This window comes from Diadema antillarum, unplaced genomic scaffold (assembly GCF_040938485.1).
Source record: "Diadema antillarum isolate AM-2024a unplaced genomic scaffold, OU_Dant_1.0 seq00000998_RagTag, whole genome shotgun sequence".
Lineage (NCBI taxonomy): Eukaryota > Metazoa > Echinodermata > Echinoidea > Diadematoida > Diadematidae > Diadema > Diadema antillarum.
This window is the reverse complement of record NW_027271836.1, coordinates 919228-932180: the sequence shown is the minus strand read 5'-3', so window position 1 is coordinate 932180 and position 12953 is coordinate 919228.

Below are 12953 nucleotides of genomic sequence, written 5' to 3'. Positions count from 1 at the left end.
TGTCTTGTTCTTGTCTACTGTTTGTCCTCTGCTCTCTTGTAATTCTCCGGTATTTACGTTTTCTTTCTTATTTCTACTTCTATCACTTTTCTGTTCCTTCCTCCTCCTTCTCGTCCTCTTACATTCTTTTATGCTCTCTCTTATCTCATCCTCCTGGGGTCTCTGCCATGCATGCTCGAACGCACACTGGCGCTCGATGGCAACGAGTACGTCCTATTTCTTTCTGACTCCTAGATGATGCGAGTCGAAGACTTGGCCTTTCATTCATTAAACAGTGATGAGTTCTTTGAAATGTTCAGTAATAACACGGAAACACAGGCAAATAATGACCCCTCTATTAAAGATTATCAGTTACCTTTTAATTTTTATGAGGATATTGTTAATTTTTGTCAGAATAACAATGAACAATATCCAAGTTCAGAATATTTCACTATTAACAATATCAAATCTTTCGTTGAAGGTAATGATTGTGACAATAATTTGTCTTTAATGCATCTGAATATAAGGAGTTTGAATCATAATTTTGATAATTTTCGCTTATTTATGGATGGCACTCATGGATCCTTTTTTAATGTTATAGGTCTTAGTGAAACATGGACCACCCATGGTTCTACTTCTATGTTGTCACTCCCAGGTTATGATTTCATACATAATAGTAGAAATCAGAGAATGGGCGGAGGCGTTGCCTTATATGTAAAACAAAATCTGGATTATGTTATTCATGATGAATTGAACTGTATGAGTAAAATTGTTGAATCACTTGTTATTGAAATTAAGGTCCCTTATTCAAAGAATATAATTGTGTCAGTATTATATAGACCTCCTAATTCAAATATCTATGATTTTTTTGATTACGTACAATCCTTATTATCAAACCCAACTTTTAATAATAAAGATTGTTTTATTATGGGAGATTTTAATGTTGATTTGTCAAAGTTTCAGACTTTAAACAATGCCCAAAATTTTCTGGATATAATGACTTCCTCGTCTTTTTTACCGCTTATAACAAAACCAACTCGTGTTACCAATCATTCTGCAACACTTATCGACAATATATTTTGTAACATCAGCCCTTTACCTGTCTCTGGAATTATTTTATCAGATTTAACTGACCATTATCCCATCTTCACTTATATACCCCTTAACCGTAGAATTTCTTTAAAGCCTCCTATGGTAAGTTTCCGGAAAATAACACCTGACAATATAGTTAGGTTACAAGACGAGCTAAACAGAGTGGACTGGACTGATGTATATGATAAAGAGGATCCAACTGAATCTTATGATTTGTTTATGCAAACGTTAATTTCCATCTTGGATAAACATGTTCCCATTGTTAGAAAAAAAATGTAACAATTACAAAAGATATCCTAGGCTGCCTTGGATATTTAAATCTTTGTTGCGATCGATTAACCGTAAGAATAATTTGTATTATGTTGATAAACTTAAACGCACTCAGCAATCTCATTATAAATATACTTCATATAAGAATGTTCTCACGCAAGTAATACGATGCGAGAAACGTAAATATCTTATTAATCAGTTATCTTTGTTTAAACATGATATTCAAAATACGTGGAAAATTATCGATACAGCTATTAATAAAAATACGGAGAAACCGCGTATTACCACAATCAAACATAACAATTTGATCATCGATGATGCTACATCCATTTCAAATATTTTTAATCAGTATTTTTCACAAATTGGCAATAATCTTGCTCACAATGTTCCGGATAGTCAAAATAATTTTTTTGATTTTTTACAAACTCGTAATCCTAACTCACTGTTCCTTTAGAGAGAAATGAATTGTTAGATATTGTTCAGAATTTGAAAAACAAGAAAAGTGCCGGGCATGACAGTATTGATAATGTTCTTTTGAAAAATATTATCAATTCAATTGTTGATCCATTAGTACACGTCTTTAATTTGTCTTTGTGTAACGGAGTTGTCCCTGAGGATATGAAAATTTCTAAAATAATTCCTATTTATAAAAAGGGGGATAGGGAAGATGTTTGCAATTATCGACCTATATCTTTGTTGACTTCTATTTCGAAATTACTTGAAAAAGTTGTTCATTTTAGATTATTGAAGTTTTTGGATATTCATAAAATAATTTCTGATTATCAGTTTGGTTTCCGGCAAAACCACAACACCTCCCACGCAATACTTACCTTTTTAGATAAAGTTTCAAAAGCTATTGATCAATTTCATCATACAATCGGCGTTTTCCTTGACTACTCCAAGGCCTTTGATACCATTGACCACAATATACTTTTTTATAAATTATCACATTATGGTATCCGAGGAAAGGCCTTGGAGTGGTTTAGAAGTTACCTTTCTAACCGTAAGCAATTTGTTTATGTTTATGGGCATACATCTGTCATGCAAAATGTTAATTGTGGAGTGCCTCAAGGAAGTTTGCTTGGACCTCTTTTATTCATCCTTTACATTAACGACATGCCGAATTCATCAAGTATTCTTTCCTTTCTATTATTTGCTGATGATTCTGTTTTTTTGTCACATTGTGATCCTAATATGTTAATTGATGTTTTAAATGTTGAATTGGATAAATTACTTCAATGGATAAGAGCAAATAAATTGTCCATAAATATTAAAAAGACTAAATGTATGATTTTTAGTAACTCTTTAGAAAATGTACCTAGAAATGTATATCTGAATGATACAGTTATCGAAGAAGTTTCTTTAATCAAATTCCTAGGTTTGATTATTGACCGTAAACTTACTTGGAATTTACATATTGATTCCATAAGCCGTATCATTTCAAGAAATATAGGTGTTATAAATAAAGTTAAATTTTGTTTACCCAAAAATGTTCTTTTAATGTTATATTCATCTCTGATTTTACCTTATTTGAATTATGGTATACTCGCCTGGGGAAACACACATTCTTCTCATTTGGAAAGATTACTTTTGTTACAGAAAAAAGCTCTTCGCATTATTTGCAATGAATCGTGGAGAAGAAATACTGATGTGTTATTCCTTGAAAACAAAATCTTAAAAGTTAAGGATTTGTATTTGTTACACCTAGGACAATTCATGTACAAACTTACCAATAATTTTCTCCCATTTGTGTTTGAGTCCATGTTCACTAAAAATAGATCTGTTCATTTTTATCCTACCCGGCAATCCAACTCATTTCATTTGCCATTAACTAGGACTATGTTTGCTAAATCCATGTTTTCTTTTACTGGCCCCAAACTTTGGAACACTCTCGATAATAGTATGAAACAAGTTCTAAGTTTAAACACATTCACATTTAAACTGAAGAAGTTGTTCATAAATTCTTATATAGTTGAATGAGTTATATTTTAATTAGCCTTAATTCTGAGCTCTCTTTTATATTCGTTATATTCACTCTTTTCTTTTATCTATTCCTTTCCTACATTATGTACATATACCTCGGTGATCCGCCGCATCATGTGCCTCGCGTGTGCTGGTATAGACCCTTCATCTCTTCTCCTTTCTCGCCTTTCCCTGTCCTCTTGTCTCTCTGTTACTTCTTTCAAAATAATTTCCTCTTTTCCTCTTTTTCCTTTACTGTGTTTTGTTTTTTTCTCTCTATCTTTCTCTTCACAAGAGAGGTTGCTTGTGTTTGTTTGTCCGTCTGTTTGTTTGTTTGTTTGTTTATATGTATAGGTCTGTATGTGTTGTACACCGATATATTATGTCTAGCTAATTGCCTTTTGATGTTATTTAGTCTTTTTGTCCACGAGGAGACTGCAAAATACAAGCTTAGCTTTTTAGCATGTCTCCTTCATTTCCTGCAACTTTAGTTTCAATTCAATTTTCATTGTTTACTTTGCTTTTGTGATGCGTAGTATTGTCAACTTCACGTATTTTTCTTTGTTACTACATTGCATTGATGTTGTGTTATTTTGTGTATGAAAATGTTGTTGGAAATGAAATAAATGAAATTAAAAATGAAATGAAATAAGCAGGTGCTCCTGATTCGAACAGAAGATCATAACAGCATAAAACGTAGACAACAGCATTTCAAAGTGCATGAAGCATAAATAAAAAGTGAATGTTGAGATTGGATAGTATGATAGGTCGGTGAACCTATCCAGTAGGGTGGTTACTGCTAATGAACCATCAGTGGAATACCTTATATGCAAATCATAGTTATATTTTTTTTCCAATAATTAAACTTAGAAATAAACTTTCAACACTTACAATGACAGTCATAATGGTTCAGAGAACGCAAGTACGGCATTAACGGCAAGCGGCACGTCGGCCAATACCATCTTTTTTTAAAAAATAACTTCAATATTTAGAAAAAACAGTTTTTGAATCATTTCAGCAGAATCTTTACAGCTCTGGTATATTGATGATGAATAAAACGTAACACTATGAAACATTATCAACCATATAGCAGTGCATGACCAGTTCCAAACTACTTAGTGACAAAGTACTTAGTGACAAACTACTTAGTGACAATATTCATTCGACATATTCATTCGACATTCGACATTCGATGGAGACGGACGTGCAACTGTAGACTCTCTCTCGGGTTCTCGGTCTCCGCCCTGCCTCTCGCCTCCTTTTCCGCATTTTGACAGCAACTGCGCTTGTTTTCTGCTCTCATCAAATTGCCAATATTGTTCCAGTGAAATCTTCCTACCACTAAGTGAATCCATATTGTCTGGTACTGCAACTTTCTTCGTTGTCAACTAGAATCTACGACACTATGGCTTCCCGCAAAACCCGACAAACCACTAAGGAACTGAGCGCCACCGCCCAGCTAGCCCACTCTGCACGGCCCGAATCTTCAAGCGACAGTGAGCCTGCCGACCTCACGCTGGTCGACATCCAGCGCAGTATTCAACTCTCTTCGGCGAATGTCTGTGCGAAGCTCGACTCCCTGTCTAGTGAAGTTGCCTCCATTAACAAGAAGATTTCTGACCTCGAGGATTCGGTGACAATGAATTCAGATAAAATCATAGAGATTGAACAGAGAAAACTACCACAAGTGGAAAAAAAGATGGCGGATGAAATCACCAAGCTGCAGGAAAAGCTCACACTCATGGAGATCTATGGTCGACGCACAAATCTCCTCTTCTACGGCGTCGCAGAAGCCCAAAACGAGCACATTGAGGACGTTCTTCGTGATACCTTCACTTACCTGGGGGTCAACGACATCGACAACATCGCCATGGTCAACGCTCATCGTCTTCCTCGTCGGGATATCGTGACTCCACACCAAGACTCTACTGGCCCATCCCGTAACACAGTCCCACGTGCTATCATTGCCAAGTTTGTGTACATGCGTGATCGTAACAGAATCCTGGCCGCCTTCGAAGACCGTCAACGCCAACGCCAACCGCCGGCATCCAACGGTGCCCTCCCGGACCAGGACCTCCGAAGGATCACCGTCCGCACAGACCTTCCCCCAGCCTTGAAAGCTAGAAGGAGTGTCCTCGCAAAAGCTGCGTACAACCTCCGGAAAGAGAAGCATGTGTCCACAAAAATATCGGTGGTAGGTCCAAATGTGTTACTTCACTGGAAAGAGAAAGGCGCCACGAGCTGGAATCTGTTTCAGGATTGAGCTTCTAACACGTACTGCTTGTGCTAAACCACTCGAATTTGTTCTCTTTCCCCTTATCCTTTATTCAAATATGTCAATCAGTCTTCTAAGTATATCCTTGTAAAACTCAATCCTGGTTTTGTATGAACATAAGACATCCATGTTAACTGAACATAATTGCTGTCATGTTATTTCATAGTTTTGGCTCATGCTGTACATGACGTACTCGGCTGCCATTATAGGATTCATGAAATCGTTATACACCAAACCTGCCTTACCTTTTGTCTATTTTGCTACCAAGTATTTTAAGTATATTTTGGTGAAAATGAATCTTGATGATTGAGATCTGTATCCTTCCTGTGTTCACCTTAAGTAAAATATAATCTTCCGTAAATACACATAATATGTATCTGTACCAGATATATTGCTTTGACGACAACTGGTAAATATCTTCGCTTAATGTCTTCATGTTATATTGCACGTGTCGTTCTCGGCTGCCATCCTGGCAGCATGAAACCTATCACGACTGCTTATACGCCTTCAAAATTACGCATATTTTTCACGCATACAGACTCTGATACCCTGCTATCAGCTTCTATCAAGGTTTTGTAACACAAATTGGTTGTATTTCACTTTAACTCAGTCAAGTTACAAACTGAACAAAGCTTTGTACATGCTATCTGACTGGGTCGAGGATAGGGAAGGGGGTGGGGGGGGGGGGCTAGGGTGTGTGACCGTAGATACTCCGGGAGTCCGTTCATGATATGCCTGTTGGGAGTCTGTTTTGGATTGCCTTTTTATGTGCTTTAACATGCTCGAAGTCAGAGCAAATCCTATTTTTCTACGTTATTTTGGATATATTTTCCTTCATGAATATGTTTCGATCAATTTTCACTTCTCAATGCATTTCCCGTATACCAACCAACAACTACCGTTTTACTCTGTGTCTCATTTGTTTCTGCTCGCTATTACAAAAAAGCCGCATGTCTGTACATGTATGCAACAAAATGCAAGTAGTCTTGATTTATAAGCTATTTGATAACGCCTTCTGGTATAGTCTGGCATTTGAAATTCTCCAATTTAATACTGTTTTTAGGACAAGCTTCATATCCTTACTCATTCATGCAACGTGTAGAAAATTCCATGAACCTGCTGTTCCAGTTACTTGTTACGTAACGTTGATACTCGATCAACTCACGCCTAGATACGACTGTCAAGGACCTCACTTTGTCATAGTGAAACAAACTGTCTATAGAGGTTCCTCATTATTTGGTTCTTTCTTGAAATTTTCCACTACCTGTATACCAACCAACTCAGCCCTTGAAATTATATACCTGTCCTTAGTGCGTACTTATACAATTTGCAATGCACACCTGTCACTATCACCTCTTCGGATGTTATCCCACGTAAACGCCTGCACTTCTGTCATTGCTTATCATTGGAATGTTGTTTTTGAAAATTGTCTCAAAGTGACAGATGGAAATCGAATCTACGAACATGCATTCCTGGTAAACAACCCATCATGTAACTTGTGTTTGTTTGCCACCAAATATGGCTGAAGAAATTAATGCAAATGTACTTCCTGTTATGAACAACGAAGTATGTGATTATCAGTCACCTGTACCAAACTCTCCCTTAACGTGTTCTGATTGTGAAGAAGGCAACAGCACCGATTTTATCACATCTTTAAATGCAGAAACCCAGGAATTAAATCTGGATTTTGATTTAAATGATATTTCACTGAAAAATGTATCTTCTAATTATCTTTTGGAAAATGATATAGTTACATTGTCTCATTCTAACCCGAAAGATCTCTTTGTTTCGCATATCAACATCAGAAGTTTGAATAAAAATTTTGATCAATTTCTTTCATTTGTTAACGAGTTACAATTTAGTCACATGATCATTGGCCTCAGTGAAACTTGGCTAAAGGAAACGTCGCCTTCTTCTCAATACTCCATCAATCGTTTTAAATTGCTTACCAATAACAGAACCGGGAAAAGAGGTGGCGGAGTAGGTTTTTATGTTTCACAAACTCTGAATTGTCAATTGTTACATGAATACAGCATTACCTCAGAATGTATAGAGTGTATTTTTGTGGAGGTTATAACTCCGAACAAAGGTAACATCATACTGGGGGAAATTTATAGACCCCCGCATTCTAACCCTACTGAGTTTATTGGGTTGCTTCATGATCTCCTCTCTGATAAATATTTTGATAACAAGACATGCATTATCATGGGAGACTTTAATATAAATCTCCTTAGTTATAATGATACTACAGTCTGTCAAGATTTCCTCAACATTATGTTGTCCAAATCCTTCATTCCTTTTATAAGAAAACCTACTCGAATTTCCGATGTCACTTCAACTCTTATCGATAATATATTTGTTAATAATTTATCTCTTGATGTCACATCTGGCATTGTAGTCTCTGACATTTCTGATCACTTCCCGATTTATACCCTTGTACCTCAGTTTACAGCAAGAAAAACTCCAACATCAGTCTAACCATGGTATTCGTGACATGTCTGAACGCAATCTAGATAGGCTCAGGGAGGGATTTGGGTCCGTTGACTGGTCTCCTGTCTACAACGCAGGAAATGTAAACTCATCCTTTGAGGTTTTTATGAAAATGTTGATAGAAACTTGTGATAATCATATACCTTTGTTAAAACGATCCAAATCTAATTATAAAAGAATATCAAGACAGCCTTGGATCACGAAATCTCTTCTTAGGTCTATTAATAAGAAAAACAGATTATTTTGTAGATACCGTAAATCCCCAAATGTTTCAACTAAATCTCGTTATGTTTGTTATCGAAATACCCTGACCTCTACGTTACGCTTAGCTAAGCAACAGTATTTTTACCGACAGTTTGATAGATGCAAATCTGATATACAGAGTACGTGGAAGGTGATTAACACAGCTTTAAAATCCAGCACTAAGGCGAATTCTCCAAATCGTATTCTGAAAGAGGGTCGCCTGCTAGACAATCCAGAGGAGATAGCAGATGCATTCAATGACTTCTTCGTTAACCTTGGGCCAGATCTTGCCTAGAAAATACCTCGCTCCGGGACACCTTTTCATTCGTTTCTAAGGGATAGGAATGCACACACTTTGTTTTTTTGTTCCCATTGTTGAGGAAGAAATTAAAGAAATTGTTCGCAAACTAAATAACAAGAAAAGTACAGGTGATGACGGAATTTCAGTTTTTCTGTTAAAAAACATAATAACTGAAATAATTACTCCCCTTACTTATATTTTTAATCAATCTTTGTCGACTGGAAAGGTCCCTGAAAAGATGAAAATTGCTAGAGTCGTTCCCATATTCAAAAAGGGTGCTGAAGAATCGGTTAGCAATTATCGTCCAATATCTCTTTTAACTTCAATTTCAAAAATCTTAGAAAAGCTTGTTCACAAACGAACTCTTAGATTCCTTATCAACTGCAATATTCTTTCGAATTTTCAGTTTGGTTTCAGAAAACAGCATAGCACAACCCACGCTTTGTTAGCTTTCATCGATAAAGTAGCACATGCTTTAGACGACGCTTCCCATACTATAGGTGTTTTTCTCGACTTCTCGAAAGCGTTTGATACGATAGACCATGATATTTTGCTTTATAAGTTAAGCCATTACGGCATTCGTGGGACAGCTCAAGATTGGTTTAAAGACTACCTTACTAATAGAAAGCAATATGTTTATGTAAATGGATATGAGTCTCTATTGAAAACAACTTCTTGTGGTGTCCCTCAGGGTTCCCTACTTGGCCCGTTATTATTTATCCTGTACATAAACGACCTCCAAAATTCGTCCCAGATTCTTTCTTTCATATGCTTTGCTGACGACACAAATTTATTTCTTTCACATCGTAACTCAAACACGCTTATACATATGTTAAACAATGAACTGAAACTTGTTCAGTCCTGGATCCACGCAAATAAGTTGTCACTAAATATTGATAAGACGCATTATATGCTTTTCAGCAATTCTCTGAACTCTGTTTCTGATTATGTTAAGATCAATGGTATCTATTTAAACCAGGTAGATAGTATCAAGTTTCTGGGACTTTACATTGATAGTGATCTATCCTGGAAAACCCATATTAACTATTTAAGTAAAATTTTGTCCAGAAACATTGGAATTTTAAACAAGCTGAAATATAATTTCCCCATACGTATATTACAAATTATATATTCAACAATGATTTCCCCTTACCTCAACTATGGAATTCTAGCATGGGGTAATTCGTCCAAATTTTTACTTGATTCGCTATTCCTTCTTCAAAAACGCGCCATCAGAATTATCAATAACGCCGGATATTTATCTCATACAGATGAATTTTTTCACAAGAATAAAATTCTGAAATTGATTGATTTGTTTGATTACAATCTAGGTATTTTCATGTATAAGTACTCAACGAATGATCTTCCTGATGTTTTTCTTCACATGTTCAAAAGAAACTACTCAGTTCACAATTATCCCACCCGCCAACGGGACGCTTATCACCTTCCACGTACTCGCACAATTTTCGCGATGAAAACAATTATGTATGCGGGACCGAAATACTGGAATGACCTCCCCCCTGAACTCAAAGGTTGTTTATCACTATCATCCTTCAAATGCAAATTAAGACAGTATTTATTGAATAATTACGCTACATCAGTTCATTGAAATTCTGTTTTGTGCTGTCCAGGACTATCCCGTTATACTGTACTCCAGGGTTGTTGTCATGTAAAACCAGACTTTAAGAGCCCAGCTGTTTGCGCCCTTAAATTCTATCACTGTGTTTATGTATATTTTTCCTTCTTTAAAGATAGCTGGGACGAGAAAACAGCTGGTATTTCACATTCTCACTGCACTGCAACTGGTTGTTCGATGTCTTTTTTAATGGATTTGCAGGTGCATGTGTTCCCTTCTTAATACACGCAATGTACACATTTCTAATACTGTCTAAACGGTATCATTGTTATTATAACTATATTAAGTCATATTGTATTGCCAGAACGACAATGGTTCATCCGCCTATATACAGCATGTGGCTTTTCCGATCCCTAACCTGCACTAGAGAAGAATTTTGTTATATAACTGTATATTTGTACTTTTTTATTTTTTTTTGTTTTTCTCTTATGTTCCGGTCATTGTTGTACCCGTGCTCCCCTTCTCAATCTTAAACTCGTTTTTAACCGGGACCTACGCTCAACAAGCTCGCTTTTTAAGTAGGTTCCTTCATATTTCTTTAGCATTCATTCACAGATTCCAAACTGAACAGATCGACCACTATTATGTTTTACATATTTGCGATATTCTATGTATGTCATGTATTTCATTTAATTTTGTTATATTTGATGTAATTTTTCATCGAGAAATATGAAAATAAATTGAAATTGAAATTGAAATATTGTGCCACAAGCGGCTCCGAAGAGAAAACAACACAGACTAACTATCAACTCAGTAGGCTGAGCAGCCTATTTAAATTACAAAATCAGTCAGTACCATGTATCAGACACTTATGTATACAGTCAAATCCAACATTGGGGCATGTGCTCATATTACAGAATAAATATCATAAAATTTTATATCCTTTTAAATGACTTTAAAGAAAAATTAGCAGAATCCGTGCCGATATTGCATATAGCGGCGGATAACATCTTTAATTGTGCTTAGAGCATTTTTCAACGTTAATGTATTTAACCAACCACGAATCGTATGACGAAAGAAGTGGTGTCAAAATGGCAACGACTATAAGCCATTGTATGCCAGCTCAGTGAGCTGAGCGGCCAATTCGTTACTAGGGTATCAGGAATACGACAGGTGCAAACCAGTACATTTATATACGAGCATGCAGAGACAGAAAAGAAAAAAAATATGCCGTATCGTAAAAGCGTGAGCTTTTAAACGTCAGTTCGAAAGTATGAAGAAGAAGAACATTTCAGTAGTTTCATTAAAAAAAAAACCTTTTCCAATCATTAGTGTACATGCATATAGGCATAAAACAAGTTCATGAGACTAAATCTCGCTGCAAGTGGCGCCAAAATGATAATAATAGACTGTATTTCAACTCAGCGAGCTGAGCAGCCAGCTTAGGTCACACACTGCATAGGGGAGTTTATAGTCGGTCAAAACCGGTATGTGGGCAGGTGTATGCTGATTTGCGAAAGAAATATTTAACTTTATCAGAACGTAAACAATCGGCATGCTTAATGCACAGTATAGCATATACATCAAGACTGTAATATCGAATAATAGGTCAAGCTGGCTGTTAGCCAGAGCGGAAAGCACTATTATTTGAAATATCCGGTTTGCAAATTAAAAAAAAAAGTAGTTTACCTCAATTTCGGGAAGAAATATATATATACATATATATATACATATATACATATATATATATATATATATATATATATATTTTTTGTGGGGGGGGGGGGATTCTTTATGTAATATGAATTAGAAGCACACAATAAATGCAAAGAGTATGCGACCAGCATGTATTTATACATGTTTTGTCACAGTTCAGTGCAGTATGAACGTTACAATTTGCCACACATCAGAAAAGGAAACAAATATGGCAATGCCACCTAAAAATGAAAGTTTGTTGACTGTAATAGAAGCGTAGAAGCGTATAAAAGGTATGCGAATAATCACGTATAATATGCAAAACAAAGACGTAGATCACACAACATCCCATTGGTATCATGCTACTACAATGACCACACTCAGCATTGAAAAAATAAGGAAAGGCGCGTAGCTATTAGCGGAATAATGTGGTCCATACGAACATAACATTGATGGTGTTGACAGAAAAGTATTTCTGCAAATAAAATCAGGAGGAAATCGAAGGGTGGTATAGGGATATGGACAGAGGAGTGAATTGACAGCAAATCATTGAGTGTAGGACTTTGCCATGTTTTAGGGCAATAACAACGCTGTAGAAGTGTAGATTTATATGACCCCTGTAATAAGCTGCAGATTGAATGATAGGATAAAGGGGGAAGTCGTTTAAAAATATAACCGACTGATATGCGGCACTTTTTTTTCTTTTTTTTAATTGGCCGATGTATGTATCAATTAAGTCTATGAGCAGAAAGGCGAAATAATACTCCGCTTCATTAAAATGTCTTTTGTGTTTGTTTGTTTTTTGGCCAATGTATATACGTCGATACAGTCAATGAACAAAAAAGGCAAAATGATACTCAGCTTTATAATAGAACACTTAACGACTGTTCTATTCCAATATATATTTATGAAAGTAATATTATTTATGAACTCAATGATAATTTACTGTGCAAATTAACCCTTGTCATGCACAGTTTCGGAGAAACGAGGGATTCGATTTTTTTTTTGTCAGAAAGAAAATAAAAATGGAAGTTATAAAACTTAAATTTACAAATTAAGTTAGCATACAT